Raw genomic sequence first — 16072 nt, 5'->3', positions numbered from 1 at the left:
CTGCTGTGTGGCTGAGTTTTGTGGAAATTAAGCCAAAATCAAAATAAATAATGCATGTAAGTGTTTAGCACACTCCTTGGTATATGGTGGGCATCCAGTAAGTATTGGCTATTATTAAGAGCTATGGAGTCCGGGCCACATGCTAAAGGACATTCAGGAGTGAAACTGTTTTGGGTTGCTGTAGGGGGTAGGGATGTATGTTGCATGGGAACAGTCAGGGAGGGAGGTCCATTTTCAGCATCACCCCAGGGTCAGATGGCATGACACAGACACAGGGACCGAGAGAGAGAGAGAGAGAGAGAGGGAGAGAGAGACAGAGAGGGAGAGAGAGAGAGAGAGAGAAACAGAGAGAGAGAGAAAGAAAGGCAGTGAATGAGCCCCTCCTGTTATTGTCCTAAACCCACATTCACTGAGGGCAGCCTCTACTCCACTACTGCAGTAAAGGTTCTCCTGTGAAGCCAGATATGCAGCAGCCCTCCCTCCAGCACCTTGCTTTCCCAGGATCTGTTTCTTGCTAGGCATGCCATAGATTCCCAGAGCATTTTATAAATTACAAAAAGCTATGCAATGGCAAGGTATTACTATTACTGTGTATCCAACTGGTGATGTTATCCCTATAGACAAGATATGTTGGGGACACCCCAGGCCTCTTCCTCCCCACTCCTTCCCATTTTGAAGTACATATTTGTGTTTATAGATTGTTACTATATCCAGAGCCCGGTCTTCTCCTATTTCTCGTACTTGTTCCTTGCCAACATCCCAAATTTCATTAAGGCTCTCCTGGGAGACCCAAAAAATGGTGGGAAGAAAATGCAATTCTGAAGTCCAAATGTGGGATGATGGAAAATCAGGAATCTGTTATAGAATTTTAATTTAAATACACCGTTGGCATTAAATGCACCAATGGCAAGGGGCTGAGTCATTGAGCACTAGAATTCCAGATGCATTCAATAATGATGGTTCCTAGTGGGTAATTACGTGGCTGTGGCCCCCATGTTTTTCTTGGAGTCTTTGTGATGCTCCCTCAATTTGCTCTTCCTGTACTCACTTCTTGTCTTTCATTCTTGTCGTTGAATATTTTGGGTATATGGGACAAAAATAAGAATGCAAGCAGGCACCGACCAGCATGACAAAGATGAAATAGATGGAAGATGCTCACTGTTGGCAAGGATGTGGGACAACTGGAACTCACATGCACTGCTGGTGGGAGTATACACTGACAAAACCTTTTCGGAAAAATGGTTGCTAGTATCTACTAAAGCTGAAAGTAGCTATGCTATTGTTCAGCAAGTCCACTTGTAGGTGTGTACTTAACAGAACGCAGAAAACAGTCACCAAAGACATGTAGTAGAATGTTCAAACTCCTCAAAACTGGAATTACTCTAATGCCCATCAGCAATAGATTGGATAAATAAATTCTGGCATGTTTGCAAAAATGGGGTGCTATATAGTATTGAGAGTGCATGATATAATTCTAAATTACATGCATCAATATAGATGAATCTTATTTATAAACGTAAATGTTGAGCAAAAGAAGCCAGATGCATGCACAAAAATACACACTCTATGACTGTAGTTTGTATAACAAACACCACTGATTTGTGCTATTAGAAGTCAGGATAGCAGGTCGAATGCGGTGGCTCACACCTGTAATCCCAACACTTTGGGAGGCTGAGTTGTGCAGATTGCTTGAGGCCAGGAGTTCGAGAGCAGCCTGGCCAACTTGACAAAACTCCGTCTCTACTAAAAATATAAAAATTAGCTGGGTGTGGTGGCAGATGCCTGTAATCCCAGCTACTTGGGAGGTTAAGGCACATGAATCACTTGAACCTGGGAGGTGGAGTTTGCAGTGGGCAGAGATGGCACCCCTGCACTTCAGCCTGGGTGATAGAGCGAGGCAGCATCTCAAAACAAACAAACAAACAAACAACCAAAAGAAGTCAGGATAGTAATTAGTATTAGTGACTAGAAGAAAGCATTACTGGGGACTTCTTGGATGCTAGTCAGGTTCTGTTTCTTAGTCTGGGTGCTGGTTGCAGGATTGTGTTCAGTTTGTGAAAGTTCATTGGACTGTATGCTTAAGGGTATTTTCTGTATACTGTATTTTAATAAAAAGTTTTTTTTTCAATTGGCAAGATTAAATAAATTATTTCTGCCATCTTTGCAGCCCTGGACACCATTAGTAATTTTTATGGAACAAAGCTAGCCTGCAGAACCAGCCAGCTACAGACAATTCCTCTAGTCCTTAAGTTTATACATTTCATACAGAAAATAGCACTTTCCCATCATTATTTCCAAATGGGTTAATCAATATCTTCATCTAAAAGATGAAGCCAGAATTGTCAGCTACACAGAGCTGTTGCAAATATTAACTAGCATCTTGTATATAGATACAGTTCCTGGCACTGGCAGGTATTTGGTATGGTGGCAATGCTGAACCCCTGATTCCACTTGGAATAGAAGTCAGGATAGCAGCGTTCTGTGCTAGACATTGCTCATAAGCTCATGATATACTTTATAAGTAATCTTGTTTTATCCCATATCAACCCTATGGGGTAAAAATTATTTCCATCATTACTCAGATAAGGTGACTGAGGTTCAGAGAGCCAGATGGGCAAGGTCACAGAGCTGGAGGAGGCCCACTGATATGTGAACACAGGACTCTTCCAAAGTTCATTCCACAGGAACACGCCGCCTCCCAATTAGGTAGAAAACTACCCGAGTTGTACTTTAATTTCTCTAAACATAGTGGTTTCCTTCTGAGGTAGAAATCATCTGCTCAGCTGGTTTTGGAGTACCATTTTCCTTGTTGAGTTGACTTAGTGGTAAAAGAAGTTTTGAATGAAGTGGGCAGAGAGATCCGGAGAATAGCAGGGAAGTCTCCAAGGACCTTGTGATTTTGGGCTGTCACTGTGGGAGTTGTTATGCTTTGCAGTAATTGCATATTGGATACATAATTCTAATTTTCATGGAGTGGGCTGCCCAGACCCTCCAACTTTTAGTGCTTGTTGACGTAGTTTTATATGTTTTATCAGTTTAACAACTAAAACACACTTTCCTCTTGGTCAAGAATTTCCCAGGAGTATACTAGCAAAAGTGGGAGATGCAAATTTGCAAATATCCACTTTTGCTTCCACTGAAAGGAAAATAATAAAAAGTCCAGGTACTGGCCAAAAATAACTTTCACTAAAGCAGACCCAGAAGCCCAGCCCTGGTCCTTGCAACCAAGATATGATGTGGTCTGCCCTCTTTGCAAGTTGAGCTGTGCCAACATCTGTTGGCCTGTTGCCTCTGACAGCTACATAGAGAAAGACATGGGAAAGAGATGTGGCAGAAGAACCAATATATGTGGTGCCAAGTATCGTTGTAGATATCTGCAAGTTGTATACCATGATTTAATTTAGAAAGAAAAATTGAGGTCACAGAGGGTAAGAAACTTGCTTAATGCCACAGAGATGTTAAATGGCAGAATCAAAGTGTGGGCCTATCACAAGAATTGGCAAACTTTTTCTGTAAAGGGGCAGATAGTAAATATTTCAGCTTTGTGGGTCATATGGTCTTTGTTGCAATTACTAGTCTCTTCTGTTGTAGTGTGAAAGCAACCACAGATAATATAGAGGCAAGCAGTTGTGGTTGTATTCTAATAAAACTATTTATGAACACTGAAATTTCAAATTTCATGTAATTTTTGTGTCTTAAAATATTATACTTAAAATTATATTTAACTCTTTAAAAACATAAAGACCATTTTTAGATTACAGGTATACAGAAACAGGTGGTAAGACATATTTGGCTCATAGGCCATAGTTTAGCTGACCCTTTGTTTTATCTGATTTGAAAGCTCACGCAAGCTGTTTTGACTTAGCAGGTTGTTTAATCTAAAGTTCTTTGGAATAAAAACCTCTCTGCCAAGTAGGACTTGGCTTTATGCTTAACATGCTTTGACTGTTGAAAAGAGGCCTTTGGCACACATTGAAGGGATGGTGAGTATATATTTGTGTGTGTTTGTGTGTGTGAGAGAGGGGATAGAGGGAGGGAGGGAAAGAAAGAGGGAGGGGAGAGAGAAAGAGAGAGAGAGAGAGAGAGAGAAAGGAGGGAGGCACAGAGAACAGACAACAAAAATAATTAACTCAATTTTTTCTCTTATACCAACAAACAGACTTTGGTGATATTGACTTTTCTATTTTCAACATCTAAGATGTCTTGCTGTTTTCTAAAATAAAAGTGAATTAATGTCAACATTAAAATTTTTTATCAAATTGGGAGAATTTTGTCATCTGCTTGACATTTGGTAAATGAAATTGAATGGTGCCTAATTAAATATTGTGAATGTTAACACTGAATCAGGAGTAGTCTCAGGGAGGTTTGCAAATGATATCGACTGAGGTTTGTAGATAGTATTGACCGAGGTCCTCCATGTTATCTCTGCTTCATTAGGTGATGGAGATGCCAATCCATGGAACCAGGTGGCACAGCTATGTTGGTAGCTATACCAGAGGCTTCTTGGCAAAGATTCCTCCAGGGAAGGAAGGTACCATCAGAGAACCATGCATGAAGACAGGGAAGAAATGATTGGAATCATGAAGCATTAAACTGGAAGGAAGCCTTAGGCAAACCTAACTCATGAGAAAACGGACACCCAAATGTTACCAAGTTAGTACCAAAACCAAGGCTGGTATTTGCATAAATCTGCTTTTCTATCTAGTATCAAGTCCTTCTTAGTATTGTTAATAGGCCTTAAGCTTGGTTTGTCTACATAGAAATCAAAATGACAATGCCAACCCATTAAAAAAGTAAAAGAAGTCCCAAACAGTTCTGATTTCCTCCAATGTGACTATTTCTGATATATTATAAAATAACAAAAATCAAATTCAAAGAATGAACTTTTTGCCCCTATTTTGCTAATAATGGTTTAAGTAAATGGATGGTCTTTCTAATCTTTCCCAAAGGCCCCTAGATTAATTGTTAGTGACATTGCTAGGAAACTCCCATGAAATCTTGTAGGTCCATGGAAACCATGCATCAGACTCTAACATTTTGTGCAGATCACATGCTATCATGTGAAAATGTTCTGTTCCAAAGTCCCCTGGAACTTGGGATGCATTTTTCCTAGAGAACAATGTTCCAAGCAAAGGTCCATTGGATTCCCCAAGTGGCTGACTGCAACGAACGTGCTCAGAAGCTGCTGAGGCTTAAACTTTCAGCCCTTCGAGAGGCAGCTCGAGAGACTGGGAAACTGGAAGAGGCTCTGCTATATCCTGTCCTGCTTTTGGGACATCTTGGCAGCCCTTGCGTAGAGAGAGGGAGGAGGATTGGTGGGTGTGGGGGTTTGGTGGGGAAGCTAAGGTCCTCCTTTGGAAACAACGGAGGAAGGCTCCATGTTAAAGGGGAAAGGAGGAGACAGGAAACCTCCATTAAATTGTTTATAAGTTGAATTGTTTCTAAAGCCGGAACTGACAACTGTGTTTTTACAAAGTAGAAAAGGATGCAACAAGTTCCACAGTCCTCATTCAGGCATATACAGTGCTTAAGAAGATCAGAGTGCAGTTTTCTTTGGGCAGGTAGGTTTCAAAAAAAAATTGAGTGTTGACACAGTGTATAAATTCTTCCAATTTGAAAATTATTGAGGGTTATTACTGATGCCATTTGAACAGTACCATAACATTCATGGATTGTGGAATGGCTCAGATCGCTGCCTAAGCAAGCAATTATTTTGTTTTTGCTTCTGCAGTTAGACAAGGAAGAATGTTTTGCATTCTATCAGCTGGGCTTTTATTGTTTTTCATGTTAGAACAAATGTTCTTTGAGAGGTGGGGTCTTGTTTGAGGAAATGTCAAGTTGTCCAGTTTAGATTTATTGGTGATTGTGGCAGGTGCTAAATGTTTCAAGAAGTTGGTGTATGCACTTTTTTCTTCTCCCCTGGCAGACTTTCCTGGAATCAGGATATGTTCTCCGCAGGAAGAAAGCAAATGTGCTATACTTAAAATTCAGTGTATGACAGAAACACCTAAAGACTTATAGTAGATGAATTTACATCATCTGAAAGGTATTTTATGCACCAATTTCCAAAGTTAGGGAAGGCCACTAAGCAAGGGACTGCCACTTAAGACACAGGCATTGTCTATGGCGTCTGGGTGGGCCAAAGAGGCAAGATTTGTGGGAATATCATGAGAGTTGCTGGCTCTAATATATTTGCTCTCCAATGTCCAGAAATTCCTGCCTTTGGAATAGTCCTTGGAGAGACAGTTTTCTCCAACTTAGCCCCCCTTTCCCGCTATGCATCCTCACGAGCAGGTCCAATTCAATGTGAACTTTTGGCAAGGAATCCTTTGGAGGTTTATGTTTTATCTTAAAAATTGGTAGGAACTTTGCGTCTTTCCCATCATATATTCATGTTTTATGTAACATAAAATTATCACCCATCTGCAAATCTTTGAGTGGAAATGAAACTTCAGGAGGATGGACCATATCTCTTCCACGGTCCTGGCCACTCTGCAGAATACTCTCTTGTCTTTTCAGGAGCAGGGGGATCCTACTTTGAGAAATAAGGACTTCAGTCATTGTTCAATTGGTAGTCTGGTCATTGTCCTTTGAAAATGTACAAATCCTCTCCTGGAACAGTAATACATGAGTTTATTTTTACATTAGAAGGAGGTACTTTATCAAAGGAGTTCATTGTCATTTTGGAAAACAATATTCTGGGCTTGGAAAGATTGTAAACTAGAAAATCTTTGGTGATGAAAAAGGGCAAGATTTGAAAGTGTGGGATACTGTGCCTAAAGGGTAACCTTACTTGGGGATGTGGGGAATCTGGGCTGAAGGGGGAGGATTTGGGTGGGGCTGGAGGAGAAGCAGATTCAGAGAAAAAGGAAGGAGGTGTAAGCCACAAGGTTTGCCCAAGGTTTTCTTAATGGCTTTCCATTCTCCCAAATCTATTTCCAATCTCGGTTTCAGTCCTCAGCTCCATCTCCATCTCCTCTGTCCAAGTGGCAGCATCTCCAGCTTGGAGAATCAAGTTCACATGTCCAAAATGCCAACTAACCTGTGAGAAACTTTGCCTACTCCTTATCATGCAGCATTTCTGTCTGCTCATTCCTGTGTGGCTTCATCCCTCACACTGCCAACTATCTGTCTCCCTGTTCCAGCAAGAAACTGGGGAGTCTTTGTCTTTTCCTTCTTCCCAACCTCCCATGCACATGTTTAGTTGATCATGAAATCTGACCAGGCTTAATGTAACCTTTGAAACATTCTTTTATTCTCTGTAGAAATTTCAGTTCCTGCAGGAAACTGAGCACGCAAAGGGCTGAAAGGTGGAGAGTTTAATGAACAGTTGGCTTCCAGAGTAGGGAGGAGGAAGCTAAGTAACAGTGGCAAGGTTGGATGCAGTGGCTGACATCTGTAATTCCAGTACTTTGGGAGGCCAAGGCGGCCAGATCACCTGAGTTCAGGAGTTCAAGACCAGCCTGACCAACATGGTGAAACCCTGTCTCTACTAAAAATATAAAAATTAGCCCGTGTGGTGGCGGGCACCTGTATTCCCAGCTACTCGGGAGGCTGAGGCAGGAGAATCACTTGAACCCAGGAGGCAGAGGTTGCAGTGAGCCAAGATCAAGCTGCTGCACTCCAGCCTGGGTGACAGAGTGAGACTCCATCTCAAAACAAACAAACAAAAAAACAAAACAGTTGCAAAAGACCCAAAGGCAGCTGCAGGATGCATTTACCATCCTTAGGAGAATAAGGTGCAAGGGTCGGCAGTGGGAATTCCTAAAAGTACCTGATCTCTAAGCTTGGAGCTGTGGAAGAAGGGCCACCTGATGGGAGCTAAAACAGGGGATGCAGCCGCTGCCAGGACTCTGGAAAGGTAGGGGCAGTTAGGGACGAAAGCCAGGGAGACAATCACCACCATCATTTGCTCTCCCTCTTCTCATCCTCTGATCTCCTGCCAGTGCTTCCAATTGGCAAAGGCCAACCAAAAATCACAGAGCAAAGGAGTTCGGTGCTGTAGGCCACAGATGGTAGGCAGGCTCCTGGGGTACAAAGAGTGCAGAGAGGGGAGCAAAACGGATCTGGTAGGGTAAGCAACAAATGGAGAATGGCCAGCCCAGATTCAGCCCCTCCCTTCAACACCTGAAAATTCGACCTGAATTCAAGACCATTATTTCTTTCTTGGATGGCTGGAAAAAACAAACAAATAAACAAACTTCCCAGTGGTCCCAATTGACTTCAGTGTGTGCTCTAATTTCATTATATAAACACCATTTCTTAACAATTTCAATGCTGACAGACGGAGCTCATGTGTCAGCTAACAGGAGAAAAGCAGCATCTATGAGCACAATTCCCCACACTGGAGCTCCTCGCCTATCATCCCCCGTCAATAGCATACACAGGGCTGCAAATTGAACAGATCTCACGTGATGATTAGGGAATTATCTGTATTTCGTTAAGAAAAATCACTTGTAAACTCTGTTTGAAAAAAGTATTGAAGGCCGGGCGTGGTGGCTCATGCCTGTAATCCCAGCACTTTGGGAGGCCGAGGTGGGCAGATCATGAGGTCAGGAGTTCGAGACCAGCCTGACCAATATGGTGAAACCCCATCTCTACTAAAAATACAAAAATTAGCTGGGCATGGTGGTGTGTGCCTGTAATCCCACCTACTCAGGAGGATGAGGCAGGAGAATTGTCTGAACCTGGGAGCAGAGGTTGCTATGAGCCGAGATTGTACCCCTGCACTCCTGCCTAAGTGACAGAATGAGATTCTGTCTCAAAAAAAGTATTGAAAACACATCCTTGGGGCTTAACAGATATTCGTAGGGAGTGCTGAACAGGTATTTATTAAAGGGGTAAATGTTACTTGTGACACTCACAATTAGTGGATCTTTACACGTGAATGTGTTGAATACAACCAGACCCCTATAATTAGACACACTGTTCTAAAAATGAATTTCTAAGGTACAAATCTAATCTAATCACCTCTTGACTCACACAGGTTGGTAGCTTCCCATTGTCAAGAAGTTCTTAACATGGTGGAAAAGATCTCTTCATCATCTCAACCTCAAAGTCTCACCCTGGTCTTTCCAAGTCTCTTCACTTACCTCTCCTGATACCATCTGTTCCCATCTACACTAAGATCCTTATCAGTCCTGGAAGAACACACTCAAAGCTGATGATCTTTGTGCCCTCTGTACATTCTCTCAACATTTGGCATTTTTATGAACACTGGCCCAAATTCCAGCTGCCAGCACCTGACACTCTGCCCAAGGGCTTCTCTGACCAGCACAACCCACTCTGCCCATGTGTGGGGAAGGCTTCAAGCGCCAGGGAGTTAATGGCCCCTGGAAGCATCCCTGACCAATGACTTCCAAGAATGGGTGTATAAATACCTCCACTCTTTCCTCCCTTGAGTGAGATAACTCTGAGGCACATGTTTGACATTGCTTCATGGAGTTCCTCAGCAGGATTAAGTTCCAGTTGCCCTCAGTGGTAACTCGGGTTTGATTCATCCTTTGTTTGCTTCCTTCATTTCCTGTCTCACTTCCTCACTTCCCTATCAGTGTTTCCCTGAATCACCTTCCAAATAAACTACTCACATTGGAATCTTTGCTTCAGGGTTGACTTTTGGAAGAACCTAACCTAAAACATTTCAGTATTCTCTTTCAGCATTTTCTTGCCTTTGCGTAAGGCATTGTTTGTGTCTGGATTCCCCTTTGTTTCTTTTTAAACAAACATTTAAAATGACACAGGAAAACAAAGAATAAAATGTTTCTCCTTCATCACCTATTCCCCTCCCTTCTCCCTTCTCCCTCTCATCCTGGTCTACTTTCCTTCCAGAACTAACCACTGTTTGGTATACATACTTCCAAATTTTTTCTTTATATCTACACATTTAAAAGTATGTAGATATACAAATGTGAATACATTTACCAATCTGTGTATACAATGATAAGTGAATTTGAACACATCCTTATACACAGTCCTTTTCACATGAATGAAATCACATTATACATGTTGTACTGTGACTTTTTTTTTTTCGATAGTACAATACCCTTGGATTCCATAATACAGTGTGATATACTATAATTATTGAAACATTTCTGCTACTGATAAACACTTAGGGTGCTGATACTTTTTCCAGTGTTATAAAAAATTCTGCAATGACTATCTAAGTGCATATATCTTGCACACATGTGCCAGCCATCCTGTAGATGAGTGTGTCTGTTTGAGCTTTTTAGTTTTCAGCAATAGAAAACCCAGCTTCGGCTGGGCGCGGTGATTGACGCCTGTAATCCCAGCACTTTTGGAGGCTGAGGTGGGCAGACCACCTGAGGTCAGGAGTTCCAGAGCAGACTGGCCAACATGGTGAAACTTCATCTCTACTGAAAATAGAAACCTGGTGGCAGGTGCCTGTAATCCCAGCTACTCGGGAGGCTGAGGCTGGAGAATCGCTTGAACCCAGGAGGAGGAGGTTGCAGTGAGCGATTGTGCCACTGCACTCCAGCAGGGTTGACAAGAGTGAAACTCTGTTTCAATAGAAAAAAAAAAAGAAAAAGAAAAAGAAAAAGAAAACCCAACCTCAACTAGCTTCAGCAAAAGCGAATTTATTTGGTGAAAGGGCGAATCTGGTTTTAGAATCAGCTACCAAGGGCTCAAGAAGTGTCACAGGGACTGGTCCCCCCCTCTCTGCTGTCCCCCATGTCATGTCATTCTCCAGATCTTTCCTTTTCATTGCCAGGAGTTCCAGGCTTCTACCCTCAGAACTCCAAGGCCATTGGAAAACAGAGGACAGTTTTCTCTTAGTTGCCCAAGGAAATGTTCCCAAATTGTATCAAAAGCCCAACTCTAGGTTAATTATTGTGGCTGGGGGATGTAATCCATTCACAGGCCAGGGCTGGCCGGGTGTAGTGGCTCACGCCTGTAATCCCAGCACTTTGGGAGGCTGAGATGGGTGGGTCACTTGCGGTCAGAAGTTTGAGACCAGCCTGGCCAACATGATGAAACCCCGTCTCTACTAAAAATACAAAAATCAGCTAGGCATGGTGGCGGGCACCTGTAATCCCAGCTACTCAGGAGGCTGAGGCAGGAGAATTGATTGAACCCAGGAGGTGGAGGTTGCAGTGAGCCGAGATCATGCCACTGCACTCAAGCCTAGGCCACAAAGCGAGACTCCTTCTCAAAAAAAAAAAAGCAAAACAAGCAAACAGACAAGCAACAAAAAACCCCCAAAAAACCATAGGCTAGGGCTAGGCATATGACACCTTGTGACATGAATTGGACATGGGGAAAGGGAGTGATTCCCCAGGGTTAGCCTTGCTCCTATCACTAGAAGGAGGAGGGAATGCTGTGTGACAAGGAAAGGAATTAATGTCCACTTGAGATGAATTTGAGATGGATGTCTGCAAGTGGTAACAGAGGATTAAAAAGTGGGCGCATGAAAAATTTTGATCGGTACTGCTATCAAAATCGTATCTCAGTTTATATTCCCAGTGCCAACAGTATTCGAAAGAGTCTGTCTCTCAGAGCCTGTAGACACTGGATATTGTCAGTGTTTTAAATTTCAGCTGATCTGATATCTAAAAATGGTATCTCACTGTTCTAGACTGTTCTAGTATGGTGTTCTAGGTGAACACTCTTTCATGTGTTTAGCTGGCCTTTGCATTTCTTTTTCTTTGAACTGCCTATGCATATCTTTTGGTCAAAATTCAATTGAATTGCCCTTTTTTATTGTGAGAGCTGCTACAAACAACACTAAAAAGGGAACTCAGTTGTGTGTGTGTGTATGCACACACACATATGTTTATAATACATATGTTACTTAGGGTTTATAGCAGCCCTGTGACCTCCTTGAGGGTGGCACCTTGCCATAATACAGCCTGACACCTAATACAAAGTAGAAATCAATAATTATTTATCATACAAATAAAGAAACAAATAAGTGAATGAATGAATGAGTCAATAGTGTTGACTGCCTTGTATTGTCCTAGGCCTGAGAGACAGTGAAATATCCCTGTTCCTGTGTACTTTTCTATAAGTTTCTGGAAGTTTCCCTGTAAAGCATCTCCGTAAGCTTTTCTATAGGCTGTGAGAAGCGCATGAGTCGGGTTAATAGGAGGCATATAATTTCGAATTGCTTTTCAGAAATGGCCTTCATATTCCTTTGCACTCACTCATCCTGTTGATAAGAGCAGATGGCCTGCTGCATGTGACTCAGACTCGCACACACACCTCCGCTCCCTTGAAGTGCCAGCCCTGGAGCTTTGTTGAGGCTCGCATCTGCCACGGGAGTCAGCTAGTACGTTGCCCAGTTCAACATCCATCCAGGATTTCATAGGAACTTGAGAATCATTGTTTTTGGCTTGAATCCTGGGTTTGAGGTTTCTTCGTGTAGGAATCTGAAAAAAGGATTTGGAAACGTTGTTGTCTCTAATCCCAAAGTATGTATCTGGGAGGCTGCCTTCGCCATCACCCACCTAATAACTCAGGCTCCTGGGGTCATTTCGCTCAAGTGCATTCATTCCTCTGGTAGAATCAAAAGAAACTGATCCAGGCAACAGAGTACCTGGGTTCTAATCTGGTTCTGATGAGCGAGTTATTTACCCCTTACAGCCCCATTTTCCCTATCCTAAAATGATATAGTTGCAACTGACGATCTCAAAGTCCCCGTCCAACTCTACAATTCAGAGTGGAATTCTGAATTCTGCTCTGCCACCAACAGCATGTCCTCAGAGCTTTGCCTATTACTCATGAGAATGTGAACGTCTGGGTAAATAGATATTTTGGGGTCAGCTCTAAAAAACCCAGAAGTACGTATTGTATGTTGATTTTGGCACATGGACAAGCCTGAACAGGGCTGTGTCAAGCCTTTTACCATGATAGCTGCCGGAAGAAAAGCCAGGCGAAGCAGTCTGGGTGAGCCGCTTGGAATGAAGAGGACCAGCCCACGTCCCATGGCACAGATGACCTTCAGGAGAAGTGAAGGGGAGCAGCTAATGTAAAGAAATCATTAGTATCTATGTTGGAAATGGCTTATGACACTGTCTCAAAGCCACATTCTCAGACAACAGGGAAAGCTGTAAATAGATCCACACAGTTATCCAAGCATAGCAGAGTAAAACTAAAGGAAAGCCAAATTAAACAGGCTCAACCAAAGTTTTGAGTGAAAGTGTTGAATATTGCTCATGCCTTCAGAATGGGAAGCTCTATTTAGAATATTCACAATGGTGGGTCCTCTGGAGGTGACTACAGGCTGGTAGGTCGGTTCTATCTTCCCCCTAGGAACCATCTCAGCAAAGAAGAATCAGAGGCAAAGACTCTTTCAAAGCAAGGACCTCACACTGCGAAGGACTTGGAGCATTGCTTGATTGCTACTCAACTGGCAAAAGGTTTTAAAAAGCAGGTTAGGCCCCAAGACCACATGACTGAGAATCCTAACACATAACTGAGAATTATAATAACATGATGGATTCTCCTTGAAAAATATATTTTGTATTTTGGCATAATTTCAAACTTAGAGAAAAGTTGCAAGAATTGTACAAATGATTTTTGTGTATGCTTCATACTCACATTCTGCATTTTACCAATTCTTTTTTCCCTTCCTCCCTTTTCTTATTTCATGTATATGTGAAATATAAATAAATAAATAAATAGACACACATACATAGATGTAACAGTTCTTGGGGATATATATATATATATATATATATATATAGAGAGAGAGAGAGAGAGAGAGAGAGAGAGTATATTTCCCACAGAACTGTTTAGGAATAGGTTGCAGACATGATATCCTAAATATTTCAGTGCATATTTTCTAAAAACAACGATAGTCTCTTACATAACTGTAGTACTATTACCAAAATCAAAAAATTAACATTGCCATAATACTATTATCCAGTTCATAGACTTAACTCACTTCCCCAACTGTCCAAAAATAAATCTTTTATAGCAAAAGAAAGTCCTAGACTACATGCTGCATTCAGTTAACACGTCTTTGGTTGTTTTTTCTTTTATTTTAATCTGGAGTTTCTCAGTCTTTCTTTGTCTTTCATGATATTTTTGATGAATACAGGCCAGATACTTTGTGGAATGTCCCTCAATTTGGGTTTGTCTGATGTTGTGGAATTTCCTTTCAGCTCTATAAGCTGCCTCCTGAAATACGAATGCCCAGTTGGGATATGACTGACTGCAGGAAACAGTCTCTCCAGCCTAGCAGGCTAGAGCTCATGCAAACTCCCCTTTGCCCCATCTTGGGGGTTTCCTCCCTATCCTCTTCAAACATGGTTTCTCCCTCTGCAAGAGTTGTGGGAAAATCTGATACTTTGCTTGTTGGAAATTAGACTTATATTGTTTCTCACAGACATCGTGTTGGATGTGATAGATGGGTTAATTCTTTGGTTTTATCAGTGTCAAATTGTAGGAGCACTAAATATGCATTACAAGCAGACGGGAATAGATTTAAGATGTATAGCTTAGCTTCTTTGGAAAAATAAACTTTGAACTGTAAACAAATATATGTACAAATTAATTTTTGCAACAAAATGAGCTCTTTGTTGGCAGTTTCTGTTTGTTTTAAAGATGTGTTTGCTATAATGTGGTTCAATCTTTGCCTCTACTTGGATGGGTTTCATTATTTAGGCCTCCAAATAGCCTTACTTTAAAGTCTCCCCTACAGGTTAGTCCTATGGCATGAAATCTGGAAATGATAATCTCTCAAAATTTCAGTAAATCTAAATATGATTCATCACTCATCTCCACATGCCATTGTCAAACCAAGAAGGTGGAAGAAGAGGAGATAGCATGGAATGAGAGAACTACTCAAGGTGTTTCACCTGTTTTTTCATAGACAATTGAGGGTTTTCCTTAGTTTTTCCTAAGGACTGAGACATTTCTGGACAAACCTGCTAGTCAGCTGAGAAATTTTCCCGAGAACTGGGGGTCAGACTCTTAGAATTGCAGTACTTGTTACAAATTGCAATCAAATCTGGGAACCCTTAAAGATGTCATCCCTGAAATAAACCTCAGTAAATTCATCTAGGTAGAAAGGGAATCTCCAGGTTTACCCAGTAATAAGAAGTTGACACATATACATACATGAATGAATAACTTAATTCTTAGGAGACATTTAAATAAGAATTATTTCTGTTCTTGAAGCACATTTCCAGGTACAGGGTCTTTGAAATCATGAGAGAGTTGTACAATTATATTTCTGTATAGTGTGAAGAGCTATCTCATTTTTTACAGATTACTTACTTGGTTAATATACCTCCCCCTCTTCTAACCAATTGGTCCATTATTATTGTAAGTGTATTACAAAGAATACTCTTTTAGAAGTCAGAAGAATGATACCTAATCTTTAATTTCTTACCAAGAACTAGGTCTTCATTGTATGATGGATACAATGTAACCACTAAAGACAGAAAAAGAAGTGAAAAATAGTCCTCATTCTCATGGATCTATAGCTATAGTAGAAGAAAAGATAGATTAAAAAGGAGATAAGTTCCTCTAATGTTTATTGCAATGTAAAGCTAAACAGAAAAATAGAATAAAACAGAGAAAATCATGATCATGACAATAAAGAGAGAGTAGCTAACTCAGCTGGAATTGGCATGGAGAAAACGATGGTGAAAACTCCCAGAGAACGTTAGAACTGAGCTGAGCTTGCAGAATGCATAGGAGTCTGGCAGGTGGATGAGGCAGGGAGGATATTATAGGCAGGAGCAACAGCACATGATAGTGGGCTACAGGCTGGGCTGTAGTTTGAGGGACTGTAATTCAATATAGGTGGAGGCAGGGGAAAAGCAGCAGTTGAAGGGAAAAAGTAGGAAAGGGAAGATCATGCAGAACCTTACAGATCATATAAGGAGCTTGGAATGTCATCTCCATATTAGTCAAAGTCATCGGATGTATTTCAACAAAAAAGCCACATTATTGAATGGCAGAGATTGGAGGGGACAGAGACTGGAGGCAGGCACAGCAGTAGGGCACTGTCATAATAAAATATTGAGCAGTGATAATGACTAACCAGGGGTCCCCAGCTTCAGGCCACTGACTGGTGCAGGTCCATGATCTGTTAGGAACTAGG

The 16072-nt window shown here is 41.5% G+C and overlaps 1 long non-coding RNA gene across 1 annotated transcript; it reads left to right on the top strand.

Moving 5' to 3' along the window:
- Positions 1–3871: 3871 nt before the first annotated feature.
- Positions 3872–9594, top strand: LOC135965601 (uncharacterized). Its single transcript, XR_010578568.1, has 2 exons — positions 3872–3983; positions 4438–9594. It is a non-coding gene; the product is annotated as an uncharacterized lncRNA (long non-coding RNA).
- The last annotated feature ends 6478 nt before the right edge of the window (positions 9595–16072 follow it).

This window comes from Macaca fascicularis, chromosome 10, assembly GCF_037993035.2.
Source record: "Macaca fascicularis isolate 582-1 chromosome 10, T2T-MFA8v1.1".
Taxonomy (NCBI): domain Eukaryota; kingdom Metazoa; phylum Chordata; class Mammalia; order Primates; family Cercopithecidae; genus Macaca; species Macaca fascicularis.
This window is presented reverse-complemented; position numbering and strand designations above follow the sequence as displayed.